Source organism: Microtus pennsylvanicus, chromosome 3 (assembly GCF_037038515.1).
Source record: "Microtus pennsylvanicus isolate mMicPen1 chromosome 3, mMicPen1.hap1, whole genome shotgun sequence".
Lineage (NCBI taxonomy): Eukaryota > Metazoa > Chordata > Mammalia > Rodentia > Cricetidae > Microtus > Microtus pennsylvanicus.
Genome location: NC_134581.1, coordinates 134,999,944 through 135,009,446, shown reverse-complemented (window position 1 = coordinate 135,009,446; position 9,503 = coordinate 134,999,944).

Sequence of the window (9,503 nt, the reverse complement as noted above, 5' to 3'; positions counted from 1 at the left end):
AGTAACGTGACTCGAGTCAGCCTCCCATCCACATAGTAGCCTGTTCCACGTAGTCATCGACCTCAAGCCATAAGTGACCAAGAGAATGCACAGATGCAGAATCCACGAGTGCAATGCTGAGGAGAAGCATCCTTTGTTATGCTTTAGTAGCCACAAAATTGCACATTTTCCTGCAAGGGTATCTTTAACATCTCCCACCGGAAGACAGCTATCCTTTCTTCATGGCATGTTGATCACACAGCAGCAAGCTCTAGATCAATCCAATGAGACGGTCAAATTGCATATTAAAACTTAAAAACAAAATTCCAGCCAGACATAAGCAGGTTCCATGGACACACATTTATATAACTTAAGCCGCATCTAGTTACATATACCATCTAGAAAATTGAAATTGAGTTTACGAAAATCCATACAATTCAAGTACAAATTTCTGCAAGGGAAAAACCTCGTAAAGGAGAGAGATTTAGACTAGCTAGTAATAAATAAACTGCAATAGGAAATAAATTGAAAATGTTCTGGAATTCTCTTTATTCCTAGAATATATTTCAAAGTAGCAGGGTTTACTAGCAGTCCGTTTGAAAGAGTCCATTAACTGCTTTACATGGTAGTCAATATAATAATACAAATAAATTCAGTTTATTTTTATGTATAAGTGTTTTGCCTCATATATGTATTGTGTACCATGTGCATGCTTGTTGCCTGGGGAGAGCAGAAGATGGTATCATATCCCATGAAAGTAGCATTACAAATGTTTGCGAACCACCATATGGGTGCTGGGAAACAAACCTATGTTCTCTGCCAGAGCAACAAGTGCTGTTGACTTCTGGGCCATCTCTCCAACTCCTAAAATGAGATTTCTTTTGAAAAAGGAGCTATGAAGGAGAGAGTTAAAAACCTGGTCTACAGAGCTAGTTCCAGGACAGGCTCCAAAACCACAGAGAAACCCTGTCTCGAAAAACCAAAAAACAAACAAACAAAAAAAAAAAAAACCAAGAAGCTCCTCCCTCTGTGGAAACACAGTTTCTGTCTTCCTTTTGTGTACAGGAAGAAGGTGCTTATAAGACCCACACAGTCTTGAACATAGACTACATAAAGACTTGTTATAAAAGAGGCAGAAAATGTCACCATGCCAAATTCCTATCCCCAAAGATAATTCTAATAAAGTCAGCATGCGTGAGAAAGACAGTTGTCACATCACTTAGAAATTTCTATTAATTTTAAATTTAGGATTTGCTAGGACATGAAATTTATAGGAAGTAGATTTTCTTTAGAAACTCCGTTATAATTTGGTTCTTTAATATTTTTCCTCAGTAAAGTTGTTAAATTCTTTTAGCTGTCCACGATGTAACTAGAAACACTGGGAAAGAGACATAAATCTTTAATAAATAAATAAATTAAAAAATAAAAAAAGGCAAAAAAAAAACCTTCCCAAGAGATAAGTCAACATAAAGATGTGGATTCATGGGCTGGAGAGTTGGCTCAGCTGTCAACAGCACTTGCTGTTCTTACAGAGAATACTGGTTGGATTTCTAGCACCCACATCACGCAATTCACAACCTCTGTCATCAACAGTTACAGAAATCGCACGCCCTTTTCTGGCCTCCCCAAAAACTGACAAATATTTGGTACACATGCATATGTGTAAGCACTCACACATGCACATAAAATGAAAATAAATAAATTGTTTTTTAAGAAAAAAATAAATATAAATAAAATGTTTTTGAAAGATTTCAATTTAAGAATGAAAAAAGTAAGTCTGACCTGGGCGTTAGTGGCACACACCTTTAATCCCAGCACTTGGGAGGCAGGGGCAGATGGATCTCTGTGAGTTCGAGACCAGCCTTCATCTACAAGAGCTAGTTTCAGGACAGGCCGCAAAGTTACAGAGAAACTCTGCTTCAGAAAAACCAAAAAGAAAAAAAAAGGAACAATAACGTCTTACGAGGGCATCCTTGTGTCTACACCAGGCTGGGACTCAGATCAGTGGTCTTTATTATCCTTTCTGCCCTACATTCCAGCCTCCAAACTTATCCTTAATCCTCTTGGCTGCTGCCTATTGGAGTCCTCTTTTCCCACCCCCCACCTCCATTTACTAAGGATTCTGCCTCTTGAACCCCCATGGAGCTGTCACTGGAGATAGACGTGCTGAAATTTTGCTGGTAGGCCACAACCTCGTGGTGATACACAGATTAATGGAGCTCGGTTAAATTAATATAAGAGTTAGCCAGTAAGAAGCTAGAGCTAATGGGCCAAGCCGTGATTTGATTTTAATACAGCTTCTGTGTGATTATTTCGGTTCTGGGTGACTGGGACAAACAAGCAGGCCCTCCCACTACAAAGATCAAACTAAATGTCTATGCCAAGAAACACTTCAGACATCATAAATGTGGATGCCAAATCCTAGCACAAAAACATGAAAAGCTATGACATACTTTCCCAGAAGCCGGCAAACCCTATTTTAATAGACTGTGAGAAAAACAGTGTGCTGAAACATATGATAAGCACTTCAAAGTAACGCTTATGTTCAAAGACATTGAAAAGGATGTAGTTAAAGGCCTTAATGAAGACTGTTAAAATACAAACAATTGAAATACCAGAAATATTTAAAGAAATAAAAATAGAATATAACAAAGAAATAGAATCACTAGCAAAAATCTAAAGTGAAATAAAAATGGATGTGAAAAACTCAGGGTGTCGAAGAAAAATATCAGTGATCAATCCCTTGCTCAGCCCCCATCAGGGAATCTTCTTAAAGTTGATGGGAAGTAGCACAGAGATCCACAACTAGACAATGTACACAGAATGAGCATCATTGAAGCAATCAGTCTTAAATGGGATGTCTTCACAAATCTCTTCCCTAAAGGTTCCAGAATCTCTGCAGAAGATGAGTCAGAAAGATTGTAAGAGAGCCAGAAGGGATGGCTGAGTCCAAAGACAGAGTGTCTTTCAGACACAACAAACTGATGAACATCTGAAGTCAGACACCGTGGCAGACTGTGCAAGACCTACACGGGTTTCATAGAGATGGGATCTGAGCACCAAGAAGGGGAAGTGGACACAAAGCCCCAAACCTAACCAAAAAAGTCATTGAAGTGGCAAGAGAAAAAAGCAGTTTTCTCAAAGAGTCACTGGGTGTATCAACCAAGGAAGGGCCATGCCCAAGAGTAGTTTGCGAATACAAAACACACTACACATTTTTGTGGAACTTTTGTTTTGTTTGGACATTTTGTTGTCTTATTAATTTTTATTTGTATTGATTATGTGTTTTGTGAGATGTTTTTTGAAAGGGGGTGAGAACATAAAGTTGGGTTGGTACTGATGTGAGTAAGATTTTGGGACAGTAAGAAGTTCTTTTTCATATAATTTTTTGATTAAAAAAGAATTAAGGAAGATCATTTTATTTGTTATTCATTGTACGTTTCATGGAATTGTCAGGGAAGAACAACAAAGACAGACACCAAACCCTTATATGTATCCTGACTTCTGTCACAGGACCATAGGCTTTAGGACCATATTGTGTGAAGTACGTAAAGTTTTTGAAATCTCCAAAGGGCCAATTCATCCTATACAGAACCTCTGTGGATGTTTTTTTTTTTTTATTAAGAATCCTTTCAAATACTGAATTTCTAGATCGTTTGACTCATTGCTGATTTAAGTACCCAGAACAAGCACAACTCTTCTCGAGAATTCCATCCACATATAACTATGGGGGGAATTTAGTAGAAATGTGAGGAGAAAAAAATCCCAAAAGTAATGGTCACTATTTCCATCCCTCTGAAGATATTGGTATTAATCCTTCCAACCTTTGTCATTTGTGATGCAGACATCCTACTAATGTATACTTGGGACTTCGTGTACTGTTCATTCAATGCAAACATTATAAGCTGTACTATCTCTCTTCCATATTATCTATATCTTTCTTATAACTTAAGCTCAAACAAACATTTATGATGACACTTTGGCATGTAAGAATGCGCCTGGATGATGACAATACAGAATTTGTTTAAAGGAAAAAAAAGAAGCTATGATTATATATTTTATTTATATTTATATAACTAGTATACATGTAAATGGAGAATATCTGATTGGGTTGTTTATAATGATATGATTAGTATTCTGGGAATCAAAAACTTGTAACTCCTATGGCAAAGATTTAAGTTGAAATATTAAAAGTGATTCAAAAAGCTGCAAGTTGTAATTGCTTAATGGCATAAACACTTAAGAAAATAACAGAAGACAGAAAATATTTGAATAAATCATAGGCTGAAAATGACTATATATATACATGTATATATATGTATACACACACACACACACACACACACACACACACACACACATATATATATATATATATATATATATATATATATATATATATATATATAGTCTTAAACTAGACAAGTATATATTACTCTTTGAAACTCCAGAAGGCATCATTTTCCACAAATCCCTAAATCCCTAATGGGGAAATAAGGAGCTAAAATTATCAGGAAGGTCCATGGTCTGCTTAAAAACAGTGTGAGAGAAGCAACCTTAACAAATCTTGTTTGTATTATTTCTACATGAGAGAATTCTGAGGAGGGGGTTTATAATATTCATGCTATCTTCATGAACAGTTCTTCAGCCCAGAGGATATGAGCTTGCTATAAGACTTCTTGTTAACTGTGGTGTCACTGAGATGAGAAGGATGACTTCAAGACGTCAAAACTCTAGCTAATTATTTTCAGATCACTGCTTCAGAAAAATTTAAGAAATATTCCATAATTCTCTAGGATTCTCAACATGTTGACAGGGAAGAGAAATCTCATATTAACTTTTTCAATTATTATGTCTCTAGTTGCAAGACTAATTATAGCATGCCTAAATGATTGGATATAATGATTTGAACAGGAAAATTCTATCAAATAATTGTTCACTAATAGTGAACAATAGTCATTCTATCGAAATCTTAGATTTGGAGTATTAATTCCATAAGCAAAATTTTATTATGAATCAGAATATGGTCAAGCATTCAAGAAATATAAGAAATATTTATGTAACATATAAGCATATGTTATGTAACATTTTTAATCAATAATGATCTTGACTTGACAAAAATAGTTTTTAATTTAAAATAAAATAATTCATGGATAAATTGATCAATACACTCTGGATTAAACATGCAGAAACTTTAGATTGAGGCCACATTTACAGTATTTAGACTTTCAATTTGTCTTCAGAGATAGCAGAGAAAGTAGAGGTTTCTCTTCTTACAGTAGCCAGAACATCACAGTGGATCTAGCTAAGCTTGGATCTAGATACAGATCCAACTGCTTGGCAACCTGAGTATAGTCTTGGAATAGCTTGTATATTAATTATTTACCAGACATACAAAGGCAATAAACACTACCACAGCAAACAGCTAGCCATATGGCAGTTCTCAGGTTCCCTTCCTGCTCCAATCAAAGTCAGGTGTTCTGGACATCAGTACAGAGATTAAACACAGGTTATAAGCAGCACAAGAGAGGGGAGGCATGGGAGAGATACTGCAAGTGAATTTTCCTGGAATTAAGGACAGGCCATCTTATTATGTTTTAGATCAAAAGACATGTCGATTCTTATTAATGAGATGAGCTTCCCCAGGTGTCATCCGTTAATCACTTAATCTCCAGGGGCGTCAGATGGTTATTCTTTCTTCGATCAGAGGAGAAAGAGTATTTTAGGATATCAGGCCACCCTTGAAGTTATGTCCTCCTAAGAAGGCCTTTACTGTTCCATCTAAACCAGGAATGGGGGCCTTCTCTATCTCCAGCAACTCATTAATACTTGTTGAATCTTTGACAGTAAACAAAGAAATAAAGACACCAAAGGAGTCCAAGACAAAAACAATTAAAGGTGTGCACATTCAAGTGTCAGGAAGATAATGTGTAACATTGCTGCTCATAGCCTAAAACAGTAGTTCTCAACCTTCCTAAACCGCGACCCCTTAGTAGAGTTCCTCATGTTGTGGTGACCCTCAACCATAAAATTAGCTCTTTGCTACTTCATAACTGCTATTTTGCTACTTGAATGAATCTTAATATAAATATCTGATATGCAACCCCAAAGTCATAGCAACCCACAATTTGAGAACCACTGGCGTGAAGATTTCTTCTTGGGGACCTTGGCCTGAATGAAGCTGGCTCCTTGAAAATGCTCGAGAGAAAAACTATCAGGGGACCTCAGCATGGAGTACACACCTGGACTTTAGAACAACACATTCACAAAGAGTAGGGGTCTACAGTTTGCTCATTCGGTTCATTCAAGTGACTATCCTAAAATATGTTGTTGGTCGAAGACGTCTTCTTGGTTCTCATCTAAAAGGAAACTGTTTCGTAGCAAAGGACAGATGGTTTCAGATGAAAATGATGTAGCAAAACAAAACACACACTTCAAAAAGTTGAAGTGGGCTGTCCCCCAAAAGAGGGTGACACACTGAGGGTTCTTTGTTGTGAATTATAAACATTTGCCTGAGTGTCTGTATTGTGGATGACATATTTATAGGGTAATGTCATCATTTTCCCTCTCAATTCATGGTCTAGCCTTCCCTTTTGAGGGTCTTTTCGCTTCTGCGTTTGGTTTAGGTTAGGGTTTTATCCCCCATGTTCTCCATAAAAACCCCACAGAGATGTCAAATCTACAATGTAAATGATATTATAGTAAAGTAAGGTCTTTGAAAAATCCAAGCACTCCATTAATGTGCAGATGTAGGAAAATGTACTGGTGCCTTTGTTTTTGCTGTATCAGAAACCACCTGTCCATAACCTAAGGGTGTTTAATCACAAGGAAGCATTCCATCGTGAGACTCAGCTACAATGATACAACCAGAGTTTCTGTGACCGCCTCATATCTAACCACTTGTCTTGCCATGTAAGAAACATCCACCCAGCTTTGGAGTTGTGCTTGAAATCCATTCAAATTTCCCAACCACTAGGCACATGCTCTGGGGAATCATAAGAGAAATACTTCAAAGTATGCTGGCATCTCTGAGTGATGATGTGGCATAACAAACTTAAGGGAATAAATATGAGTCTGACTCCAAAACACTTGAGAAATTCTTTATTTCGGGCTTCAAACATCCTTGATGAAGCAATAGAAATCAATCATTTCCTCAGCGTGAAGCTTGACCTTCAGAAAAGAGGTTGAAATGATTTGCTGCAGTTTTGCACAGAGGTGCAAAGAGACCTTCATTAATAATCTACTCAGCTTATATCATGTTTTTTACCAAAGTGATCTTGAAAAACCCTTCAGGGCAGAGATCAGAATATGATTAAAATAACAACTGATTAGCCATCTTTGACTCACCCTTTCTAGAATTCTCATGAAAGTACAAATGGTGACACACTAAGAAATTTCATCAAAATCCTAATAAATAATACTTAGAACTCATTAACTTGATCCTTTAAGGATGTGCCAGTAAAATGCATGACCAATAGCACTGAATACGGGATCACAACTCAGAAAATTCACAATTTAATGACCTTCCTTAAAAGAAGGTAGAAAACCCAACTCTCCTTTTACCATATTAATCTTTATTTCAAAGGCTCAACACTCAAAATTATCATCAGATGAAAAGCATACTACCACCCATATCTCTAAATACAGACCTAGAATATTTAAATAAAATATGTAAAGGCAAATCCTGAAAATGAGCATTTTCGCCTAGCATACTGAGTGATTCTTCAACAAATTTTGAAGACTTCAATACTATCAAGAACAGTTATTTTCTGTTTAAAAACTAAGAATTTGAAAAAACAGTATGCAGATAGCATAAATATAAACGCAAGATCATCAACATGTGAACAATATCTGCTGAATCTTCTCCATCTGCCAACAATTTAGATTTTAGATTATATGTTCAGATTTCATGAGGCTCTTCTTTTTATCGGCATTGTCTTAAGAATTCATTAAGGAATCATGTTATGTCTTAGCACTTTATGTTCTTCTATTGCTATGAAGAATCACTATGACCATGCTAACTATTATATGAGAAAACATTTATTTGGAGGCTTGCTTATAGTTTCAGAGGCTTAATTCACGATCATGGAAGGAAGCACAGTAGCATGCAGGAAGACTCTGGAGCAATACATGAGAAATATCCTGATTTATCGGCAAAGAAAAAAGAGAGACACTAGACCTGGTGTGCACTTTTGAAACCTCAAAGCCCATTATTCCCAATGACATACTTCATTCAACAAGATCACACCTTTTAATCCTTTCATTCCTATCAAATATTGCCACTCCCTGATGACTAAGCATTCAAACATTATGGAGGTCATTTGTGTTCAAACCACCGTATTCTACTTCCTGACCCTTATAGACTTGTACCCATATCAAAAAGCATTCAGACCAACTTCAACAGTACCCGTAGTCTCTCAGAGTCTCAAGACTACTTAAAGTCCAAAAAGTCTCTTCTGAGACTCACAGCAATCTCTTAACTGAAACTCTGAAAAGTAAAAATCAAAAGGGAGATCACACACTTCCCACATACAATAGGGCATCATCATTACAAAAAGGAAAGAAATGGAACATAGTGAGGAAATACTGGACCAAAGAAAGACTTAAAACTTCCAAGTTCTGTGTCTCTGTGTTTGATGTCAAAGTGTTCTTCAGATCTCCAACTCTTTCAGCTTTGTTGATTACAACACACTTCCCTCTGTTTGGCTGGTTCCATGCCCAGTCTGCAGTTTTCCTTAGCAGTTTTTCCATGACTCTGGCATCTCCAACATCTTGGGCTGTCCATTGAAATTTAGGCTTAATATTCATAGCTTTATGCAATAGCTTACCTGGGCCCCCATGCAGGAACACCCGCGACCTATGCCTGGAGTTGTAGACTTTCTTTCACTTCAGAGGGAGATTCCATAACCCCTTTCTTGTATATTCTACTGTAAAGTCAGAATCGTGTGTCCAAAGCTGCCAAGTTTTGCAGCTTTATGGAGCTAGATCTTAGCCCCCCCTTCTTTAATTACATCTGCATTGGCTTTCTGTTTTTGATGGTTTCCTTCACTGGTTAAGCTATTCTTTACTTCTCTTCACAAGTTGGAAGCTTAGCTGGATGAAATCTTGCCCTGAGGTCACCCTCCCTTTATTCCATTTAGCTTTAGGCTTTTCTTTAAACTTCTTCTCTCATTAAACACTGGAATTAGCTCTACCACATTTCCCAGCATTCCTTCTCTCCTCAAACTGTACATTCTTTATATCTGTTTGCTTAGATTAATCCTTTTTTTTTGTGGTTCTGTATAAGAGTGACCGCTAATAACCACATGACAGAGTCAATATTAAGTTGTGTTAGAATCTTCTCTGTTAGCACCACTAATCACAGACTCTTCAATTTAGTTTCAAAGAGCGTTTTTTTTTTTTTTGACAAGGACAAAGAGTAGCCACATTCTTTGCCAAACTATCACAAGAATGGTCTCAGCCACTTAACTAATATTCTTCTCTGCTGAAATCTCTTGAGGTGGACCATCATAGTTCAAATCAGC